At 45.9% G+C, this 22,980-nt stretch overlaps 1 protein-coding gene across 3 annotated transcripts in view; it reads left to right on the top strand.

Annotated features, from left to right (window-relative positions):
- Window positions 1–15,014: 15,014 nt before the first annotated feature.
- Window positions 15,015–22,980, top strand: part of LYPD6 (LY6/PLAUR domain containing 6) — a 40,097-nt gene continuing 32,131 nt past the window's right edge. Inside the window, exons 1-2 of one of the 3 annotated variants that reach the window (XM_075430350.1) lie at window positions 15,015–15,154; window positions 15,496–15,693. The gene's annotated coding sequence lies outside the window, so the exon portion shown is untranslated. Of the gene's footprint in view, window positions 15,155–15,434; window positions 15,694–19,897; window positions 20,006–22,980 lie in introns of those variants that run through there. The other 2 variants (XM_075430351.1, XM_075430349.1) reach the window with 2 other exon arrangements.

Raw genomic sequence — 22,980 nt, 5'->3', positions numbered from 1 at the left:
TATGCTCTTGACTTGAAGGAATTTTCTTTTGCGTTCCCCTCCTGCTTCCCATGCCTGCTATTAATCTTGAAGACATCTATCCTCTGCTACCTTTTCAGATTAACAAGATGAAGTATTCATTAAGGAATTGGAAAACCAAGTTTGAGCTCTTCTGTGCTATTCGGAGTGTCCCGTGCCTGTGGGAAGGGACTGGGACAGCTGACCGTTGTAAAGTTTAGTGTTGTCTGAGCAGAAGGGAGGCAGCAGGCGTTCCCCAGGGTGCACGGAGGTGCGTGCTGTTTGCAGAGGACTCTTCCCGCTGTGTCTCCACAGCAGGGAATGTCTGCAGCCACTTTGCTGGTCGGTGCCACGGTCATGCTAGCACTGAACCATTTTTTTTGTATCTTTTGTTCTGCATGAGCTGGACAAAAGACAGACCTGAGAGTGTTTGACTAGCCATCTGCCTAGGGGTACCCGCCGATGCTCAGGGAGATGTGGTCATTTCAGTCTGTTCTCTTTAGGTTGTGCAGTTTGTGGGTGTTTGCTGTGGCTGCGTATGGCTGTCCAGTGTATTGGGGACCTCAGTGAGTCTCAGCAAGATAGAATCATAGAATGCTTTGGGCTGGAAGGGACCTTCAGAGGCCATCTAGCCCAACCCCCCTGCAGTGAGCAGGGCCATCTTCAACTGGATCAGGTTGCTCAGAGCCCTGTCCAACCTGGCCTTGAATGTTTCCAGGGAGGGGGCCTCCACTGCTTCTCTGGGCAATCTGTTCCAGTGTTTCACAGCCCTCATGGTAAAAAATTTCTTCCTCGTATCTAGTCTAAACCTACCCTTCCTTAGTTTAAAGCCATTACTCCTTGTCCTACAGGATAGATGTGAAGGCAGCTCTGTTCCCTGTCTCCTCAGCAGCCCTTGTCTATCCTGGGCTGGAAGAACTCCACTGAGGGCAAGGAAAACGCTTCCTACGCTTCACTGCCCTTACTTCTAAGTTTTTGCTCCTGCCCAGCTTGGGCAATTTTTGTTGTAGTAGATGTGTTCACTTCTATCATGAACAGGCTGAGTAGGTTGTCCCTCAGTGATCTTTAATGAACCTGCCCTTTTGTTCTGCCAGCAAACCTCTGCAGGTTGAATAGTTCCCACTCATTAGACCTTCCTCTATAGGTCGTGGGTTTAGAGCTCCGTTCTTTCTTGTTGCTCTCTTTGGTGCTTTTCCTCTTCTATTGGTTAAGCCTCCCTCTCTCTTCCTCTGTTGTTCCTGTCCTGCCCTAAAACGATGTCGTGGGACGATGCAAGTGCCTTCAGGGCAAGAGGCTCCGGGGAGCAGAACAGCGGTGGGCAGAGGGGAAAGCAGTAGGAGATGGGGACAGGCGGGAGGAAGATCGTGTCTATGAGGCTGAAGGCACTGGGGAAAGCACCAGCAAGCCCTGTTCAGGCTGTGCCCTGCTTCTGCTTTGTGAATTCCTTTGTGGCAACGCATGCCTGTCTGGAGAACAACTCCACTTCCGCAGGCTTCCTTTGAGAAAGCACAATTGCCAGTTTAGCAATGATACCGGGGTTATCTAAAGAGAGATGCATCTCTCTTCAGGTGCAGGGCATCTTCTGGGGCTGATGCCCATGTGTGCTGTGGGCAGGCCAGTGGGGCCACGCTGAGAGAACGTTGGGTTCTACAGTGCCTCACATTTGGGAGAACCAAGAAAGTTAACCCCCTTAACTTTCAATAGGCTGCTGTGGGTTTTCTTGCCTCATTACCTTTGCTTTTGCTGGAGACGCTGCTGTGGGAGTTCTTGCAGACCCTGGTACTGCTGCCCTGCTCAGCCACCTGCGTCTGCTGCTGCTGCCCTTGTGTGTCGATTCTCTAACAGTACATAGCTTTGCAGCATTTCTAGTGTTTTATCTTCTCAGTTCTCATCTGTCTTCTGTTAGCAATAATGGACTTTATTTGCAGTTAACATCCTGATGTGGAAGTGTTAACTGTGAGTGCTGCTGCCTGGGATGTGGTGCTCGCCAGCCCTGTTTGTTATAGCTGTAGATCCTCTCCACCTTCTGACCTTCCACGATGCACAACCGAGTCCTCCATTCCTTGTCTGAGCTCCAAGGCCACAATGAGAGCCTTTCTCCCCCTCTAGCTGTGGGTCCCGATAACCCTTAATGAGTCTGTTCCAGTTGCCAGCTGGACTGGATCCCAGTCTAAAACTATTTTAAGCACACATGTAAATTTAGGCATGAGTAGCCCCACTGAATTTGATTCACTTTTGGGGCTGGGCCATGGTAGAAGAGCTCGAGAGCTCTGTGGCTGTGTATGAGGCATTCCCATCCTTGTTCGGATACATTCTTAATTAACGTGCTTGGCTTTCCCAAAGCTCAGCCGTGGCTGCCACTGTTTGTCAGAGCATTAATTGTTCTTGAACAGGGAGCTTTGGAGCAGTTATGTTTTGTGTGAAACTAAGTAATCTCAGTGATGAAAATTTCTCTGGGGAAAATAGGCTGGAGATGATCAGCTGTCATTATGCTATTTTAAGAACAGAATCGTTCAATTGACAGCTAATGAGCTTGAAGAATATGTGAAAAAAAAACCCAAAACAACAACAGAAAAAAGTGCAAAAAGGATTTAACTCCCACTGGTTTCTCTTCCACTGAAGCAATTTATCATATTCAATATTTGATATTCATAGCCAAAACTTGAAAAGAAATCTGAATTTTCAGTACTCCAGGAAGAAACACACGAGCACATTTAGTATTTTAAAGATCCCCGTGTACTCCAATGGATTGAACGTGTTTGGAAAGAGGCACTTATCGGACGGATTGCAAACATCTTGCACAGAGATGAGGGAAAGGGCTGGATTTCCGTTGTGTTTCCCAAGTTCTGCAGTTTGGGGAGCGTTTGCGTGTTGCCCAGCTACTATCGTTGTGGCGTTTGTGGTAGATCTCATCTTACATTCCTTTCTGCTCGCTGTGGATCCCCGTCTCTCCCAGGTGAGGGCATTTATCTTTACGCTGATGCAATTTTACAGCTCCTCTGATTTCTGTGGAGAAGCAGACTGCTTGGCTCCGTGGCTGCTGGCATGAACGGGTTACTGAGAAGTAAACAGATAGGAGAGGTTGTGTTTATTTTAAAGGTTCGTTATAAATCCTTCAAAATGTTGCCTGTTCACCCATTTGATAAGAAGATTCCTAGGTACAGTTCTACTCCCACGATCTAATTTTAAGATTTCCTAGAAATTGCTGTTGTTTAGTATAGTACAAAAAAAGAAAGTTATTTAATGACTGATGGGTGGCATCTGGTAGTATTTTTGGATGGTTTTACATTTTCTGCCCTTATATTTAGAAGCTAATGTATCAATCATACATGCAAAGTTTTTCTTGTGTTGAGCTGAAAATGTAAACCACTCTGGACCTCTTCCAGCCCTGCTCCATGGACTCACGTGTGTGCCAAAAGCCAGAGCGTGAGAGCACGTCGAAGTAGCGGACACTGGGTCCTTCATTCTGTGTGAAAATTGCTAAATCCAAGTGTTTTATTGAGAACTGAGTTCTGCAGTGAGTATTCAGAAATGCTTTCAGACTTAGGCTTTCAACCATGACTAGTTTGAGCTCTACCATTTTCTCTTCTACACATATATTAATATTTCCCCTCCAGCTTAGTTTGGTGTTGGCTCTAGATGTGCAAGGAACTTGCAGAGAACAGGCATGGCTCTCGGCAGGTATGCTCAGTATTGAACTGAATTATTGAAAATAAGGCCCATGTAGGGAATGGGGCTCCTAGGGGGATTGGTGAAGAGAAGGGGATGACCAAGGGGTCCGGGGCATAACTGTGCTGGTGAGGTTCACCGCAGGTAACTCAGCTCCTCCCCAACCTTGACTACATCACTTCCAGCAATTGTTGCCTCTCCGGGGACGCGTTCTCCTGCTGTGTAAGTGGTTTGGAGACTGAGAGGAGAGGAAGGGCACAGACCAAGCCCTACAGGTTGGGAGCACTCTGGGGAAGCAGGTCTAAGCTGCTCTGTTGAAAGGACAAGTTGGCACAAGAACAAATGGGACTGGAGTCGTGCATAGGCAAAGATGTGCTGCCCTAGTCCTTTAGAAGAGGCACAAGAGAGAACCTCAAGCAGTTTCTGCTTGATGACTTCCTCTGTACGTATGCTGTACTAAAAAAAGCAGGCTTGCATTGGAAAGCCTGTTGCTGACCATCCTCGCTTCTGGGAGCAACCTGAGGGAACGCAGTGCGGAATGTGATGCAGCCATGGATAGCCTGGGTGGGTGGCTGGTGTTTCTGGTGGTGACCAGATCAGTGAGTCTCAGGAACAGCCATCCAGTTGGAGGAGCTGCGTGTTTAACATGAAAGTCAATCCCTTTGTGAAACAGATGTTGACAGAACTGTTTGTGATGACTGAGGATGAGGTTTGCTGGCGAAGGAGGTTCTCTCTAGTCCCATACTGCTGCTTATTGGGTGTTTTTTCCCAGGACTCTGTTCAAGAGAAAAAACCTTTCATGAAATTATCACATTAAGACAAAATTTAGGACTACTATAGGGCTGGGTATGGTCACAAAACCACCATGCCAAAGGATGCAATGCTACATGTGTAGGCACCCTGTGCCATCATGGGAAGTACATCCTTCCCTCTGATCACCGCTGTAGTTAACGTGCCAATCGCTAGCTTAGCTACTCTTCTTTTTTTTGCCTGCTTGAACAAGATTGCAGCACGCAACAAATTGCAATGCTAGGGGTGAAACAAATAAACGAGCACTGGAGCGCAGACTGCTGTAATGCTGCCAAGACGGTGAGGCTTGCGGGTCTGGAGCCAGCACTCCCGTGAAGCCACTGGATGAACTATTTCATAACTCCCCCAAGCTGTATGGATTTGTAAACAGACATTTAACACAGAGGTCCTAGAGCTGAGCAGCAACTGCAGCAGTTGCTTCCCACCATGCATCCCAATTCTTCTTTTTGACCATCTTGATTTTCATTTGACAGGTTTTCCTGTGTCCACTTGGGAAATGGCTTCTCTTCAAAGGGTTATATTTAATCACGTGAGAAGATTAATGAGAGGAAATAATCCGTTACTAGTGATGAAATAATTTTTCAAACCATGTCAACTGATTTCAGTCTTCCCCTTCGGAAGGAGGCAGCTGGCTCTGTGAGGTAGCGCTCCAAGCAGACAGCTATGGCCATTGGGCACCTTTCTGCAGAGGACGCACAGCATCATAGCTGTTGCTTCAGGATCACCTAGTAACTAATCTGGAAAAATTATTTGGATCCTGGGAAAAAAGGAGAAATTCCTAAACAGAAGAGAGGACTAAATTTGTATCAATGCGCACGGGATGGTAAATAACCAGAAACTCTCTACTCGGCCCAAAGGGATGCCAGCAGAGTGGGAGAAAAATGTCGCTGGGGTTTTAGAGCTCTGTCAACAGTCTCTCTTCTGAGTGACTTGTAGGTTCGTTCACTCCAGCTCACGGCAAGCGCAGAATAACTGGATCAAATCTGGACCGGCCATCTTTGCGCTGAAATTCTCAAAGTTTGTCTCATCCTCTCCCATAAGGATTCTTTTATCCAGCTTGGGAGCAGCTTAAAAGAAAACTAAGAAAACAAAGATGCGATCTTGGAGTGACATATCATAATGAGACCTTTCAGTCCCTCAAACTTTCTCATTAACTCGCACCAAATGCAGACTTCAAAAATTACAAAAGGATTTTCTCTCGTAGCCCATAAATAGTCTGTGCTTAGAGTATACCACATTGTCTCAATCTTTTTGGCTTATTCCCAAAGCAGCTTCTTTTGGCATGCTACGGTTGATGGGAATGATATTGTAGGAAGAACAAAGTACGTTTTTTTTCCAAAGGAAATAATAAATCTGCTGTGGGCTTTCAAAGCAAGCTAACGTAATACGCAAGTGATTTTTGTAAGAATGTAGGAAGAACACAGATGTTATTTTGGACCCTTAACATGTTAACTATAAAGTCATGAGAAGTATTTGCCAGTGGCTTTTCCCTCTTCTTTTGTGTATTATTTTATTAAACTCACAGCTTATTTCATCCTGTATTTTAAACATGGCAATGTCACATGACAGTTCTGCCAAATTGCCAGTGTGGTAGCCTGAACAATTACTAATGATTTTTTTTTTAATCAGCTTGTTGTTCCTCCATTTCATATTATACCTGCTTAATATATAAGCCCAAAGAAGACATCTAGCTGAAAAGCAACCCTATCTAGGAAAGAAGGGCAACAAGTAATATGGTTCCGTTGCCGACATCAGATACCCAGTAATTCTGACCTAAAAGCAAGAGGCAAAACCCAAGATGTTCTTGATGATTAAAAAAACATTAATTTGTTGGTGGAGTTTAGCTATGGGGGAAAAAATAGAGACGTTTGAAATTATTGTTTTTAGAGCCTAATGAAACAAGGCTGAAGTTGGTGGCAGAATTGCATTAATTCAGCTTCAGTGGACGGTGGATCCGGTGCTTAACAAAGTGAGGTGTCCAGCTTCAAGCTGAACACGGGCTCTTCGCTTTGGGGCATGGCACAGATTGAATGGTCCTAATAAAGGCTGGAACTGTCTCTGAACTAAAAGGTCGTGCGTGTGATGCTGGCAAAGGGGGCACGTTTCTAGAGATTTCTCCCATTCCACGAATCTTGCAAAATCCTTTAGGGAAGAACTTCCCATTAGTCCTTTTCTTGCGTCTGAGAGGAAGAGCGGAAGCCAATGTGTGTAGACATACTCCTTCAACAGCTTTCTGACCTGGCATCAGTGATATAATTAATGATATTTTTTAGTAACAGAGGCACAGGGCCAAAGGAACAGGCTGGTGTTCAACTTGCACGTTATTTTGCAGTTACAGCTTTCTTTGTGCAGCTTGTTGATGCCATCTGACACCGTTTCCACAGCAAGGAGGTGTCATTGTGCCTGTGTGTACTTTCACAGTTTCTTCCCCATTGTGTTTGCACCACTCCGTTGTGCCTTCTTCTGCTTATCTCTGCACCTGCTTTAAAGACTTCTTCCCTGAGGGAAGAATATAAAAGGTGTTGGTTTAGGGCCCCTTTGGTATTTTCTTTTAAATCCATCGTTTTTTTTCTAATTTTTTTAATTTTGTCTTGGTTGCGCTCTCTACCTAGTTATGCTGGAGAGCCGAGAACTTAAAAACAGGTATTTCTCTTGTGCTTAATTGAGGATCCAACTGTCAGAAATAGCCAGCTATGAATATCAGAAATTATTGGGATTTTTCTTCGAACAGTCTTTTTTCTGCTTAAGAAACCAAATGTATCAACTCTGGAAAGCTCAGCTGTTTTGTACCTGAATGTTTTGGTGCATTTGCAAACGGAGAGATGCTCCTCATGTATCTTTTACCTGGATAGCAATGGTTTTGCTTGCTCCTCTGGAAGGAATGGTGAAAAACCAACCAACCAAACAGATATAATTTAGTAATTTTGTGAAAATGCTCGGTTATTTATCACACAACCTTGATGCTCCCTAGTGAATTGCTGATGACCCAAAACTGGGAGGAGTGGTGGATACCCCGGCAGGCTGTGCTGCCATTCAGCGAGACCTGGACAGGCTGGAGATTTGGGCAGAGAGGAACCTCAGGGAGTTCAACAAGGCAAGTACAGGGTCCTGCACCTGGGGAGGAACAACCCCAGGCACCAGTACAGGCTGGGGCTGACCTGCTGGAGAGCAGCTCTGTGGAGAGGGACCTGGGTGTGCTGGTGGATGACAAGTTAACCATGAGCCAGCAGTGTGCCCTGGTTGCCAAGAAGGCCAATGGTCCCCTGGGGTGCATTAGGAAGAGTGTGGCCAGCAGGATGAGGGAGGTTCTCCTTCCTCTCTACTCTGCCCTAGTGAGGCCCCATCTGTAGTAATGTGTCCAGTTCTGGGCTCCCCAGTTCAAGAAAGATGAGGAGCTACTGGAGAGAGTCCAGCGGAGGGCTACGAGGATGAGGAGGGGACTGGAGCATCTCTCCTGAGAGGAAACGCTGAGGGAGCTGGGCTTGTTTAGCCTGGAGAAGAGAAGGCTGAGAGAAGACCTTATAACTGCCTGTAAATATCTCAAGGGTGGATGTCAGGAGGATGGGGCCAGACTCTTTGCAGTGGTGCCCAGCGACAGGACAAGGGGCAATGGGCACAAACTGAAGCAGAGGAAGTTCCGTCTGAACATGAGGAAGAACTTCTTCCCTCTGAGGGTGACAGAGCCCTGGCCCAGGCTGCCCAGGGAGGTGGTGGAGTCTCCTTCTCTGGAGATACTCAAGACCCGGCTGGATGCAGTGCTGTGCAGCCTGCTGTGGTTGACCCTGCTTCGGCAGGAGGGTTGGGCTGGGTGACCCACAGAGGTCCCTGCCAACCCCAAACATTCTGTGATTCTAGACATACACACGCTCGTAGCAATAGGATCTGCAAAGAGTAACTCTAGCCCATCTGCTCGTTTTTAAGATTCGGGAAGAAACAGAAATGCGTGGGTTGGGGGGATAGAGGCTGCTGATTTAACATCAATTCGAGTAGATATTCATTCCCAAAACAGAGCTCTGAGGTTTTCATTTATGAAAATATCAGGCAGGCAAAAGATGTGGGAGCATCACCAGAGATGATGTATACACAGGGGCGCTGATAACGTATAGCTCCTTGCAAATGAAATGGCATTATTATTATCCAACTGCTTAAAACAGTGTTATTGTTTACATCACCCTAAACTATAGGAAAGCTTACCTGTTTGCTTCCTGTTTCTCTAACGTATCCATGAAAAGTTTCCAAAATCTTTTAATTTCTTTGTGCCATGCTGTTGCTGTATTCATTTACACTGGAGTTTCTAAGATGTTTATCAAGCAAAGGTGATGAATTTAATTTCCTTACCCAATCCCAGCAGATACTACATTTTGCTTTCTGCCCTCTCCCCATCTCTGGAGCTGGAGATAGCGTTTATCTTTACCGAGCAGGTCACTGAGGGAATTGATGTTTCCTTGCACCGTGAAGCGATGACGCTGTATCCCACTACCAACCCCAGGAGTATGGGGAGGCTTAATTAATTACATTTTCTGCCCTGCTTTGACAGGCCCTGATCAAAGGCACAACAGGTAGATAAATTATCGGTATGTTGATGGTAAACAAATTTTAACATTGTAATGTTGCGATACTAGGCATAAAAAGGGGAAAAAAGCAAGAAATCTTCTGCTGGGGGGGTTAAAGCTGTCAAAGAATCATGAGGAGCTCTCCTGGCAAGTACGGGTGAATACAGGCATGTGTGTTTGCATCTTCACAACAGAGCACAGAGCTATCAGGTTTATTTCCAATCTTTCACCAGGCTGTAATGAAACGCCACGATGCCTCAATCAAACCTCTTATTAGTGTCTTTATTAATTTTCACTCTAGTAAATAAAATAATGGTATTACTAGCAGTTAATAGTGGGCAATCAGGGTCTCTTTCATCCCTGTCACTTTTCTCCTTGCACTTTGCAAAAAAAAAAAAAACAGCATGTGGAAAAAAAAATTAACTATTTGTATTGCACTAACTCTCATTTTTTTCTTTTTTCCTTTTTTTTTTTTCTTTTTTTTTTTTCTTTTTTTAGGCCTTTATTGCATGGTTCCGCTGCCGCTGATCCAGAAGCGCGCTTTTTGTGAAGCATCCTTCAGCTGGCGGAAAGGCTCCTGACCGTAGCTCCTACGGTGGATACCCGACCTGGAGTTCCCTTCCTGGCACGGAGGTGTCTTCTGCTGAAGCCTGGCAGTGAAGGAAAAACACCCAGTAAGTTGTTTGCTACAATACTGTTCTCGGAGGGTAAAACGGGCGTGCTGAAACCATCATTTATAAATTGCAGAGCGCGTTGTTAAAACATGCCGCGCACCTTCAATACCTTCTACTGGGAAACCGAACATCACGTAGCTACGTGCAAGTGTTTTGGTGGCTCCTGCTTAGCTGGAGCTTCTGCCTTGTGTTCCTTAGTGACTTGGCCATTTTTTTGTCTTTTTTTTTTTTTTTTTAACCCAACTCATGCTGCCTCTGGCATAAAGCCTTAGAAGAAGATTTTGGGCATGTCGATGCTTTTGCTGTGGCACAGACCCCTGCGCTGGCTAATTAATCTGGTTTCTTGTCAGGCAGAGGACAGCAGGTCCTGGAGGATATAGGGCTTTCCCCCGCCACCTGACCATGAATTGTCTTAAATCTTCTGTTGCTTTCCCCACGCACCTTTTTTTTTTCCCATATTATGCTCCCCCCTTGCCCTTGAAGTGCTCCTGCTTTTTCCCTCCAGCTTTTCTTTACCTGCCCATCTGTCAGTAAACCTTCTCTCATTGTTTCTTGTAATATTTTCTTGTTTATCTGAAGTATTGATTTGGGTGGGACCAACACCAGATAGGTGTTATGTTTTGTTCTATTAAGCTGTGCTCTCTCGAAGGGATGTCCAAAAGGAATCATACCATTGAAAATGAAGGGATGCTGAACTGGGTCAAAATCCTTTTCATTTCATGCTGCTTTCGTGGTTGGGGTGTTAGACTGGACGCCATTAGTACAAATTGACCAGATTTTTCTCTCTTATCACTATTCAGTGATATTTAAACCAGGAAAATCTGAAGTCCAGTGAAGGATACAAAAACACCCAGTATGTCCTGTTCTTCATAAAATACTGTGATTTGAGAGTCTGTTCCCAGATTTACTTCTGGGAAAGTAATTTCCAAATGCTAGAGACCAGTAACACCATAGATACTTACTTTTATTTCCTTTGTAGGACTGGAAAATCCAGTCTTGCTGATACCATAGAAAGGCACCCATTTAGACTGCTCATTCTACTCTGACTCTGAGTATCTGTTGAACATTATTAAATGTTGCTAATTGTGTCATTAATTCCATGTGAAACCAAGGACTGTTTGGCCATGCGGGAACCTAAGTCTTACATTTATGATATGACTGTAAAACGCCGATAGCTTAGAACATGTCTCCAAGCTATTGGCCTTGAATCTTCTGCCAAAATAAGACAATTTGGTAGAATTTTGGTAACAACTGAACTTGATGTTTCAAGTGCAGCTCTTTCAATCGTATTTCTTTGCTGTAAAGTTTAATGTCTTTGTCACTGATTTTGAACTTTTTCTTGCCGAGACCACTGTTTTTTGAGCGATACTTTCTGGGGTCAGCACACAAACACCTTGGCTCCCTGGGTTTTGTAGGAAGCAGAAGATAGTTGGAGGGTTGGAATTTGGACAACCTGTTGGCGTCAAGACCCTCTCCCATATCTCTGAAGATGCGGGGATTCAGTTCCCATCAAAATGATCATTATAGCATTTCCAGACTTCAGATACCTGGAAGCACTGTGGTGTTTCACCATCTCTTCACAGGTTTTTTTTTCCCCCCAGACGATGGACAGCCAGGAGAAGCTGGGCTGGAAGGGCTGCTCAGAGGTGTGAAGGGCATGAGCATCTCTGTCATGCCCTGACTTTTGCACAGCCTGACTATGGATGTCCCTCCCTAACTCCACCAGACCAAAAGATTAACGATGTACTCATGCTTTGTGCTCCAAAATCTTGGTCTAAATCTAGGAGGTTTTGGAAAATAGGCAGTGTGCCTTCTGCCGCCGCAAGAACTGCGATGTTCTTTCGGAAACGCCAAATGCTGGGTGCTCTTGGAAAGGCTTCAGCGAAGATACAAAGGTGACTAAAACCAGCAGAAGGCTTTTAAAAAAGGATCTAGTAAAACTTAATTTAGGCAGATGTGTTATATCGGATGCTGATAGTGGAGAACTATAAATAGTAATAATAAGGTACATTTCATAGGGGAGTTACTGTGCTGAGACAGAGAAGCGAAGAAGTTCAGCCTTGTGCCTAGACTAGACTAGCTCACGATGGAGACAGAATGAAATGATAATAGTCCCAGTTTAGCTGTTTTCCCAGTGTTTATGGGGAATTTGAGGAATCTGATCTAGCAGTGCTCAGAGCCGCAGATGCACACTGCTGCTTGTACAAGCTATAGGCAGCTAAAGAAACGGCTTTCATGTCCCCAGCTATGAAGTGACCATTCATAAACCTTCACAAGCAAGTGGAAGAATAAAAGGCATTGAACGTTGGCACAGAAACCAAGGGCTGCACTGAAGATGCTGTTAAAAAGTGATGTTTTTTCATGCCTGGCCAGTTGGGAAGTGTCTGAAGATATCTGAAAATTTAAATCTATTTTTACATAGCGACCAAAGGCAGGGTCACAGCACTTATGGCCCCCAAAGAACCCCCAAACCATTTCTGAAGGAACAGATGTCGCTCATTCATTCCCCATAAGGACAAAGCCAGGATTTGCTATCAACAGAGCTAATGTTGCTGGCCGGTTTTGTCTACGATTGTTAATTATTTCATGTAATCTTTTAAATTAATCAATTCATAACAACTATTAATAGCTGGCCTTTGATGCTTCAGGAATACATGATTTAGCTTGGCACGAGACACCATAGGGCTTGGACCATTGTGGTTAATTGCTGCTGCAGAGCCTGCCTTAAATATCGCGTGTCATTGCTCGGCCCCTCGCCAGAGGGATGCACGTGGTGCTTGGCTGTCGTGAACAATCTTTCTTAGGAGAGAAATAAATGTCTTTCTCAATAAATTACCTAGCTTATTTATGGCTAACATCAATTATTTCTTTAATCCTCAGGTCTGTATGGGACTCTTAAAATGCTTTGCAATTTATTTCATAACTTACATAATTTTATGAGTTATTTTAACAATGGTTTTATATGCAAAGTTTCCAGGCTGTTTGAAATGAAGTTATTTTATACGTCCATGTACAGTCAGGTGGGTATACCTTCTACGGATATGGATGGAGTGAGCTGGAACAAATTTATTCCTGTAAAGCCCTTTTGAATTAGGCATTTTGACCTTATAATCTCCCTACAGAAACACGAGGCTTTTGTAACCTTCACGAGACTTAGAGCCCTTATAATCCTGATATTGTTGTGGGATTTCTTGCCTGTCCTTTTAAACTTCTTGTCTCCACAACGCCGTCTCAGGGCCTTGCCACTCCTTTTGCCTTCTCTTCAGTAAGCTCCTTGTCTGTGCTATTATGATTGACTCGTCGGGATGATTCACGAGCACTGAAACCTCCAGCCAGATGACTCGGTTCCTATTAATGGTGTTTGTGGGAATAAAGATGAAAATAATTACCTGTGTGTTATTAAATCCTGTGTATAAGGCTAGGGCTTTTCAGTGTCAAGGATGACCTTTGGGCTGACTGAGGACCTCGGGCCCAGGGTGTTGTCCCTCTGCTAGCAATCGGTGTCCGTGCCACTCTTTCAGCCTTGTTTTCTCATTAGCTCCTCTGAACAGGGGTGTTCTCTCCCTGCCCGTTTATTTTTGGGGGTAAGGCTGGCTACTACCTCAGTCCACAGATGACTATTGAATATTTAGAATCATGGAATGGTTTGGGTTGGAAGGGACCTTACAGATCATCTCGTCCCAGCCCCCCTGCCCTGGGCAGGGACCCCTTCCACCAGAGCAGGGTGCAGAGCCCTGTGCCCACACTGCTGGGGATGCAGCCCAGGGCATGGTTGGCCTTCTGGGGTGCAAGTGCACATTGCTGGGTCATGCTGAGCTTCTCGTCACCCAGCACCCCCAAGTCCTTCTCCTCAGGTCTGCTCTCCATCCACTCTCCACCCAGCCTGTCTTGGTGCTTGGGATTGCCCTGACCCAAGCGCAGGACCCGTGCCACAGCAGTTTTGGAGCCACCACCTGATGCGATCCATGAACCCAGTGAGTAAACCTGGTCAGATGCCCTTGCTTGGCGCAAGCGATGCCCTGTATGGAACTGGGGCTGCCATAGCTTCCTCCCCATGGGAGCTTTCTGGCTCGTGTCCTCTCCACCTGAGGCTGCCTGCTCAGCACTGAGCTCCCTGCCTCCACGCCCAGCCCTGACTAAGGTCTTGCGCTCGGAGCTGGCATCTGCCTTTCAAATCCCCTGCCCAAGCAACTCGCTCTCCAGAAACCCCCACCAGCTCTGGTCCTGCAGCAGGGTGAGGAAGGGGACCGTGCCCTGCCCATGCGGAGGTTTGGTCCTCGGCCCCTTAGAGGCTTCCCTGGGCCTCTGTGTTTATCGCCTGTTCCGCTAAACCATTTCCCTCTTTCCCAATCATCTCTTCATTCCTCCTTCTGCCTTTATCTGACTTTGGGATACGGCGGTCTAAGGAGGTCTGCCCTCGACTTCTGTTTTTTGACCCTGAGTCAATATTTTTCCTGCAAAACTCTAAGGAGTCTTTACAATTAATATTTATACTATAGTGACCCTGAGAGGAGAACATGGACCTCTCCAAGATGCCGTGCAGGTAAAGAGCAAGCAATTAATTCAAGAACTGGGTCTGACTCTGCAGCCTTTCCAGTGGGTGCACAGTGGTTATATCAACAGGGCAACTCTAAAAAATGAGGTTACACGTAGGAGCGTGCACATGGCAGTGCTCAAAACCATCTCTGGCCGCGTCGGAGAGCTGTGTGAGAGTGCTTGTATTTTCCAGGAGGAAATGGGAGCAGCACGGAGCAGGAAAGACCGGTGGTGCCACGCCGGGCTCCCGCCGGAGCCCCTGCCCCTGGTTTGTGCTGGGATGGGAGCTGGGGACAGGTTGCGTAGCTTCTCCCGGCAGCGAGAGCGTTCCTGGCTTTATCAGCAGCTCTCAACTGGCGGCCACTGCTGATTTAATACTAATGCTTTTTTGATGAATCGTTGCTCAGTCTGTTTTGAATACTTTCTGCATGACTAATGAATGTACCGAAATGAATTAAATTGTGTTGTTAAACTTTACGCTAGTATGTGCAAGCAGACGGCTGGAAGTCACAGCTCTTCTCCGAGGTTTTATCTAATCTTTGCATTCTCGGGGACAGGGTATCACTGCTTATCTAAAAGCCACTTAACTGAGCTAAAATGTGATGTCATGCTTCTCTAAGTACATGTAGGTATTTATGTTCAGTCTATTGAGAAACAGACTTGAATACGGGGAGATAGACGTAATTACATTCTTCTAACGATAACAAAACCCACTTCAAACTGGCAAGAGATGAAAACCTGCAGCCTCACGGATGGAGTTTTGCTGGAGTAAAGCGTTCTGTAACATTACGCTGGGATAAACCGGCGTGATTCACCGTGGAGAGACGCTCCCAGCCGGAGTCAGGAATCGCTCCCCGCCGACCCATGCGAAGAGCGGCGTCAGCCCCTCGGAGCGGAAAAGCTGCTGGGAATAAGGTAACCCCGCAGCCCGGGGCGTGTGCGTTGGGCGTTTGAACCGTGCTGGCTGGCGGCTGCGGAGGGCAGCGGCCGTGCCACGCTGCGCCGGGCTGCGAGTCCTCTCCCTGAGAGCTTCCCATTCCCCACGCTTTTCCATTTATGCTTTATCCTCCTTTGTTTTGTTTTGTTTTTTTTTTCCTGGAACAGAGCTTGCGTAAGAGAGCAGAATAACAACGTAATTGATATGTATATAGGTGCCTGAAATAACCCAGCATCTAATTTTTAGCGAAGCATGAAAGAAAACTAGAGCTCAGCACAATCCGTGCCCGGCGAAGATCCTAATCTTCCCTTCCCAACAGAGAGGAGCCGCAGCGGGGCTGCCCGGTCCATGAGCGAGCTGGGGGGACACCCACCGAGTCCCCAGCCCCGGCTCCCACCGCCGGGCCCCGGCAGCAGGCAGCCACCGGCCGGGGGGACGAGACCCGTGTCCCCCCTCCACCGGCTCCTGCGCGATGGAAACCCCCTGAGCGACGAGCCAGAACGTACACGCCGCGAAGGTATGCGTCTCTCTACATGTGCTGTACAAAAAAAACCCTCGTTTTTTTTATAACCTTTTTCTCTAGTACAGCCAAAAAACGCATTTTCTTAGCCTGAGAGGTGCTTCGGTTGACGCGCTTGGCAAAACCCCGTGGGCTGCGCAAGGTGAGGGGGAAACCTGGGCGCTTTCAGGTCCTGCTGTCGGATTGTTTAAGCTCAATGTATGGATTAGTGGCTCCGCCGAGGGAGCAGAGCCGGAGCCCGTGTTTGCCAGAGGACCGACGGAGACGGGGGTCCGGCGAGCCCCCTCCTGCCTGCCCGTTTTGGGGGTGATGGCCAAGGGCTGGAGTCCCTGTGACTTCCTCCCTCCCCCCATCTCCCGCAGACTCCTTTATTTTGGGGGGTGTGGGGGGGGGGCTCCCTTGGCTTTGCTGGGCGGCCGTTCCGCAGCAGAGGGGGGGTCTGGGCCACTCTGCTCATCGATGCTGGGACCCCAGGGTGGGTGCTGCTGGGGGCTCCGGCCCCGGGGCCGGTTTGCCCAGGGGCTCTGCAGGGCCAGGTCTGCCCCGCTCCCCCGGGGGTTTCTCGGCTCTGGCAGGAGACCACGGGTGTGGGGGGTTTATGTTATTTTATGTTATTTTATTTTATGTTATTTTATATCATTTTATTTTATTTTATATTACATTATTTTATTTTATTTTACTTCACTTTATTTTACTTTATTTTATTTTATTTTACTTTATTTTTTTTACTTTACTTTTTTACTATACTTTTTTACTTTATTTTACTTTATTTTACTTTATTTTATTTTGTTTTATTTTAGAGCCTGCTTGCAAAAACGTAGCTCTTTACAAATTGTTTTCCAAGGAGAAGCAAATGAAATGATTGTTATATACATTGTGAGCCTGCGGAAGAGAACCGCATCGCCGGGGCAAAAGAGCTTCCCGCTCTTCCTCGGTAATTAAAAAAATACCACTACCTAAAAAGTTAAATTAATTACTTAGACAAATAGTCATGTTTCCTATTGTAGCTGGTGCATGCATTATTTTCTGCTAAAATATGCTTTCTTTGGAGGGAATGACAGAATATTAATGGCTTAGAATCATAGAATATTAACAGCTTCTTAATGATAATCGGTAGCTACTGCAATGGAAAACACTAAATTGTGTCACTTGCCAACAACGTAGGCAAGCTGTATAATTCTTTCATACATCCAAGTGATTTTTTTTCTATTTTGGAAACTTTTACTTGGTAATGGATGCTGACAGGCGTGGAAACCTGCCCAAGCTGGGGACTACCTGCAGGAGGACCCGTTGTGCTGAGCAGCGTCCACTCCTAGGTGGGTGTTTGTGGATTTTTATAGCATCAGCAGCCCGGGCTGGGCAGAAGGGCTGTGCTTTCTCTTTTTTGTCTAGCTGAGATTCATTGTAAGGCCACGCCAGAGCGCAGGGCTGATGGTTATCGTGGCTTGTGAGCTTCCAACGGGCAGAACTGGCACAATATAGGTATTCTCTCAAAACAAAATTAATTATGTTGCTTCAGAGAGCTTGTTCTGTGGAAGTCAATGGCAAATAACAAAGATCTCAATGTGAACTGGGTGGAGATCCCCAGCGTGGCCATTAACATACCTTTAGAGCTATCTTTGTTATTTTTTTTTGCTTTTATTGCGGTGGAAGCCCCGTTTTGCACAGAGATACAACTATCTCGCTGCATCAGAGCTTGGGGCCGCTGCTGGACGGTGGTGTCTGGAGGTCAGCCGGGGTCCGGTGTCCGGCTCCAGCTTTACAGCTGCGGAGCCCCAAGGATTTCAGATCTGTGTGTTCGGCTTTCTGGTGTGGAAATGTAACGGGGCTCTATCTGCTGTGTAACGAGAGCTTAAGGAAGGGCAGCTGAAATGAAAATGTGAGTGATGAGCTTGCAGGCTCCATGCATTGGTAGAGAGAAGGGGTCGGGAGGGGGTTTCTTCACCAGGGCCCCATTTGCTTTGCTGTGGAACAAGGTAAAAATAAATCATTGGCGAGGCACTTATGGGTGAGTGATCGCTGCAATGATAATAGTGATTTACCTCATTAGTACTGCTCAGATAAAATGATTCCCAGTGCTTGACTGATTAGCAACGCAGACACCGAGGACAGGCTTTTTATCAGGCTGGTCCTCGGGTCTAACCCTGCTGCCTCTCGTCCGGCCCTGGCAGGTGCCAGCGGGGAGGGAATCCGACCCTTTGAGTTTCCACTGGATTTTTTTAGGCCAGTGCTGACATGAAAAACATTTGAAAAGTCATCCTGGTTGTATTACAGTAGAAGACTTGTTTGCTGTAAATCTAAAACTTTATTTATGCGTCAGCAATCCGCTTGTTTAATTATCTGGCATTCGCGTGTCAGATCTTGACTCTGATTTCCTCCGACTCTCAGGTAGAAAAGGCAAAGTATAAGTTACAACGTAGTTTGGAAGCAGAAGAAATCATTTTTTTTGGTCTTTGCTCATGAGTAGGATTGGGGTTTTCCAGTGGAACCCCAAGTCTGAATCCCTTCATTTGTCCAGTCTTCCCACTACCATTAGAAACTGGATTGATTGGCAAGCGTAGCGTTTTAAGGAGGGCTAAAATAATTGCTGTACGTCCTTCAAGATGTTATTTAGCCATCTATGAACCTGACCGCAGCAAGCTCTAACCCCCCTCTCCTTTTCCTGGCCCCTACGTTGTGCGCAGTGTCTGTCAAATTGATGTGATGGAGCAGGCAGAGCAACTGGCAGGGGTCGGGCGATGCAACAGCCCAGCCCGGGCGATGGCGAGCGCTGCACAAGAGATCGAGCTACGTGTTGGTGCGGCTGATGGTTTGGTTCGGGAAAGCTCAGTAAGGCATATTGGGCTAAAATGAACTCAATTGGCTTGAAAACAAACTCTTCTTTTAATCCTAGGGTGGCTAGGTCCCTGGGTAAGACGCGGAGTATCTCGATCGCTGATAGGTATCTTCCTTTTGTAAGCAGATATTTACCGAGTGAGAACAGCACAGAGTAGGCGGTAAGGTTGAGTTGTTGGTACTGCTTTTGCAGTCCGAATAGATTTTTACATTAGGCAATAACTTCTCGTGGTGTAATTGCTGAGGAAGGACATGAGTACAAATATACCCCACGTTCATTTCATCTTTTTTAAAAATTATTTTGGATTCCATGATTTTTTTGGGAGGATGGATTAGTTTGAACGACAAGACTGCCTTCATGTTGGAACGCCGCCTTTCTCTTCTAAAGCGAGTAATTCAGAGTTTTCCTTGCTGCCAAGTATTACAATAGCTGCAGTAGACCTTAGATGCCCATTTTTCTCCTGTAAGTTCACTGGGTTCTTTGTTGTGTGGTGTGACCTACTCAGAGAGGAGCGTAAGTCTTATCCCTCAGCCGCCATATGTTCGCAGCAATAACCATCGTTTTCCTTCAGTGCCTGTATTTGGTTTTTAGTGCATATGTGGGACTTTGTTTTCTCTAATACAGTTTTTATGAAGCTACCGTGGAAATTGTGAGGGACAAAAAAAAAAAAAGGGGACCTAATATCTGAAGGGTGGGTGTCAGGAGGATGGGGCCAAGCTCTTTTCAGTGGTGCCCAGTGACAGGACAAGGGGCAACAGGCACAAACTGAAGCACAGGAAGTTCCAGCTGAACCCGAGGAACAACTTCTTCCCTCTGAGGGTGACGGAGCCCTGGCCCAGGCTGCCCAGGGAGGCTGTGGAGTCTCCTTCTCTGGAGATATTCAAGCCCCGCCTGGACATGGTCCTGTGCAGCCTGCTGTGGGTGACCCTGCTTCAGCAGGAGGGTTGGACTAGATGACCCACAGAGGTCCCTTCCAGCCCCCACTATTCTGTGATTCTATGATTCTGTTTCACAGTAGAAATGTATGTAGGTGGGACTAGCTCATCATGGACCATACATCATTGTTAACTTCTTCAGTATTTTGACTTTTATATACTAGATAACATCACAGTTCATCACTTGGCACGTGTTAAAAAAGGGAAACGTTCTCTATAAATGATGCTGCCGTTTGTACATTGCACAGCTTTGCGCCTACGTGACCCCCAGTTCAGACCCTGCTTTGGTGCTGCGGGGCGTGCTTCGGTCTGAATTCACAATATTGCTATTTATTTGGCTGGCCGCAGTGCCGAGGCAGGGCGTGAAGACTGGCTCTCTCTCAGCAGAGATACTGCAGATGCGCGCAGCGGGAGCTGCGCCTCGTGCCAAGAGTTGACTTTGCTGTAATACCCAGAAAATTCTTCATGGAAGTCGGGTTATACGTAGGATGAGGATGGAAAATACCCTGCGTGCTCCTCCACCGGCGTATATTTCCGAGTAAGCTGTTGTGGGGACTTGCCTTGCCTGGCTTTATGTAAACAGCTAAATATGCTATATAAACCTAAATATGATAGGAAGGGATGGGAGGAATAGAGTCACTTATAAGTAAAAGTTTTACTGTGTCCTTTTTCCTTTTGTTTGTCCATATGGTATATAAAATTCCTAGTGCGTTCTACTTAAATTTGGGGGGGGTTTGTCTGAGCTTTTCCTATACAATTGCCTTCCCTTAACAGAATTACATAAATTTCTGTCATCAAATTCTGCCTGCAATTACTTTGTATCAGTCAAACCTGCTGCTTTTGTCCGTATCTGCTTTCATCTCATTAGCTGTTGTACAGGCGAATTATGACTTGTAGGTAGTTGACTGACTAGCTGTCGGGTGATTCCTTTGCACGCCGAAGGTATTTGGCTGGCAAAAAGTTAATGTAAATATTTCAGCATCGGGCAGGTTGCAGAATTGCTGGGCTTTGTGTTGACGAGGGTGTTTTCATACTAAGGGATATGCTGTGCAAAAGAAGAAAAGATTAACAAACCAAATTACTGGGATTCAGAAAGCGGTTTATAGTGCGATGAATGAAATTATTCTGGAAAACTGGAAGTCACACTAACAGGGTATTTTTCTGGTATTTTATATTCAGAAATACCGAAGGCTGCAGACTCATGACCTTGCCTAATTTTGAGCTGATTAGATAAGGCGATTAAGTGCCCAAGGGCAATTAAAAATATTCCTCAGAAAAATGGCTTTTCACAGGAACTTCTCTGAACTGCCTCCGTGTTAGGGTTTGATTTTTTTTTTTCATTTTTAAAATTTTCCTCCACACTCGGTAGTTGGAAATTGCTGCCTCCAGTCCCCGATCCCGTTCGCTGTTACTGTTCCTTTCCTCACACAGAGATTGTCAGATGGAATCACTTTGCGATGGGAGTCCATGCCAATTTCCAGCACTCGCACTGAAAAGCAGCCGGGGTGATTGCAGCTTGCCGTCCCTTTGTGCCACACTATTGACATTACTGTGCTGGAAATCGGTGGGTTTTTTGTCTGAGTGGTGGAGGAAGGGGCCTGAGTAGCTCATCTCTGGAGTTTAATCAGCCGTAGGATGGATGTATTAACGTAAATAACATGTGTCTACAGCTGTGCTTTGGAAGCTAAGGCAAAGGTGTGCCATAAAGATCTCAGCCACCTGAAAATAAGGTTGGTAGGAAGGAGAAGGACAATCAAACCAAAATGTTACTCACCTAAACCACTGCGTTTCTGCTTGCCAGCTCCAAGCTTTCTTGTGCAAATTTTCATTTGTTTGTTTTTCCACATCGGCACATGTGATTTTTTTTTTTAAGTCAATGAAGGAGATTCAGTTAGGTTGCTTTTTCAGATGTTATTTCTGAATAATTGAATAAAAGCTAATCTGGGCAATTGTGTGTATAACCAGTTTCCCAAAATAGGCCTGATGCGAGTGGAAACAATAGCTCTTTTCTCCAGAATAATGGAAGCCCTTCATAAAATTTTAGCGGCTTAAGATGCCGCTCTGCACATCTGTTGCTAAAGTCATACGGTCTCGTAGGCTTCCAGCGACTGAAATCCCAAGGAGCAGCATAATTTAGTTTAAGCTTTAGTTTAAAACAGTTTAATTTCAGCATCCCAAATAAACTTGAACATTTTCATCTGGAGCTCTCCTTTCCGGTGAGCGCATGTGCTTGATTTGAACACACCAGGCAGAAAGAAGACCCGAGCGGATGGCCCACTGATGTGTTGTGATATGTTTAACTCTGTTTTTCATGCGTGTTGTCAGGGGAGAAACACGTGATGCTCGTGCTTGCTTTGGAAAGGCTTCCCTAAATTACAGCCACGCTCGCTTTGTTGGAGTTGACTGGTAAAAAGTGTGTTTGGGCAGGATAATTGGTTTGCTGGTTCTGATGCAGCTGATTTAGGCTCAATTCATAGATGTCATATAAATGCCCATCTCAGATGACATTTGCTGGAGTGTTGCCACATAAGGTTTACAGCGTAATAAAATAAAGCATTTGCATTTTCATAAACAAGGCAAACCTTCAGATAGAGGTGGTTTTGACACGAGGACTAGTGGGTTTTCCTGACCAGTTTGGCTCAGACCGTTACTGTGGTATTGCGTATGTTTAAATATTTAATGGTGTTTAAGTTACTTTTGCATATTTTTACTACGTCTGTTGAGCTCTTTGTTTTTGGCGGATGCTGATGAAGAAGAGATGTCAAAAGCATTTTCAGTCTTTTCTGGCCTGAAATAGTTAGCAGACAGAGTTTGCCTTCCCGGGATCCTTGTGTTAATGTAACAAGAGTCTAAAGCTAAACCAGTACAGGGCTGGATTTTGTAGAAATCCCTACTGGTTTTAGAGCGCTCATTCCAGACAAACATTTGGGGCTAAACTGCTGCGGAAGCAGATGCCAGTCTGCAGATATTAAGGGTTAATATCTCTTGAGATGTGTTCATTCTCTTAAGGAGCTTCCAGCCCCCAGCGAGGCTCCTCATCAGCGAGATAAGAGGGGCTGGCGAGGGTGGTGGCCAGCGTCTTCGGTCACGGTGTCGAGCAGAGCTGGAGGAGCGGGTGAGCACGGGGTGGGGATACGTCTGTTGGAACCAACTCTGAATGTTGAACTTGGACCCTGTGTCATTGGGATAACGGCTGTGACTTTGGGTAGGTTCACATAGCTGCTGAACAACTTCATTTGGTGGATAATGATTGCGGTGTTTCAGAGCATCCGAGGGAGTCAACTACAAGAAGCTGGGGGGGAGTGAAAACTTTATTGATTACTCCCAACCCAAGAAAAGACAAAGTCTCTTTGTCCTCCTCATTTTACCTCTGTCTCTGCTAACGATGAGAGAGTGTATCTATGTGTGTATACATATATACACTTACATATGTGTTTGTATTTGTTGATTTGTTAGTTGGCCTTCAAGGACTGAAAAGATTTTTAAAGTTGTTTTGTCAGCATCAGGCAAGCT

Source organism: Opisthocomus hoazin, chromosome 9 (assembly GCF_030867145.1).
Source record: "Opisthocomus hoazin isolate bOpiHoa1 chromosome 9, bOpiHoa1.hap1, whole genome shotgun sequence".
NCBI classification, from domain to species: Eukaryota; Metazoa; Chordata; class Aves; order Opisthocomiformes; family Opisthocomidae; genus Opisthocomus; species Opisthocomus hoazin.
Note: the sequence above shows the minus strand (reverse complement) of the source record. Positions and strands in the feature narration are given on the sequence as shown.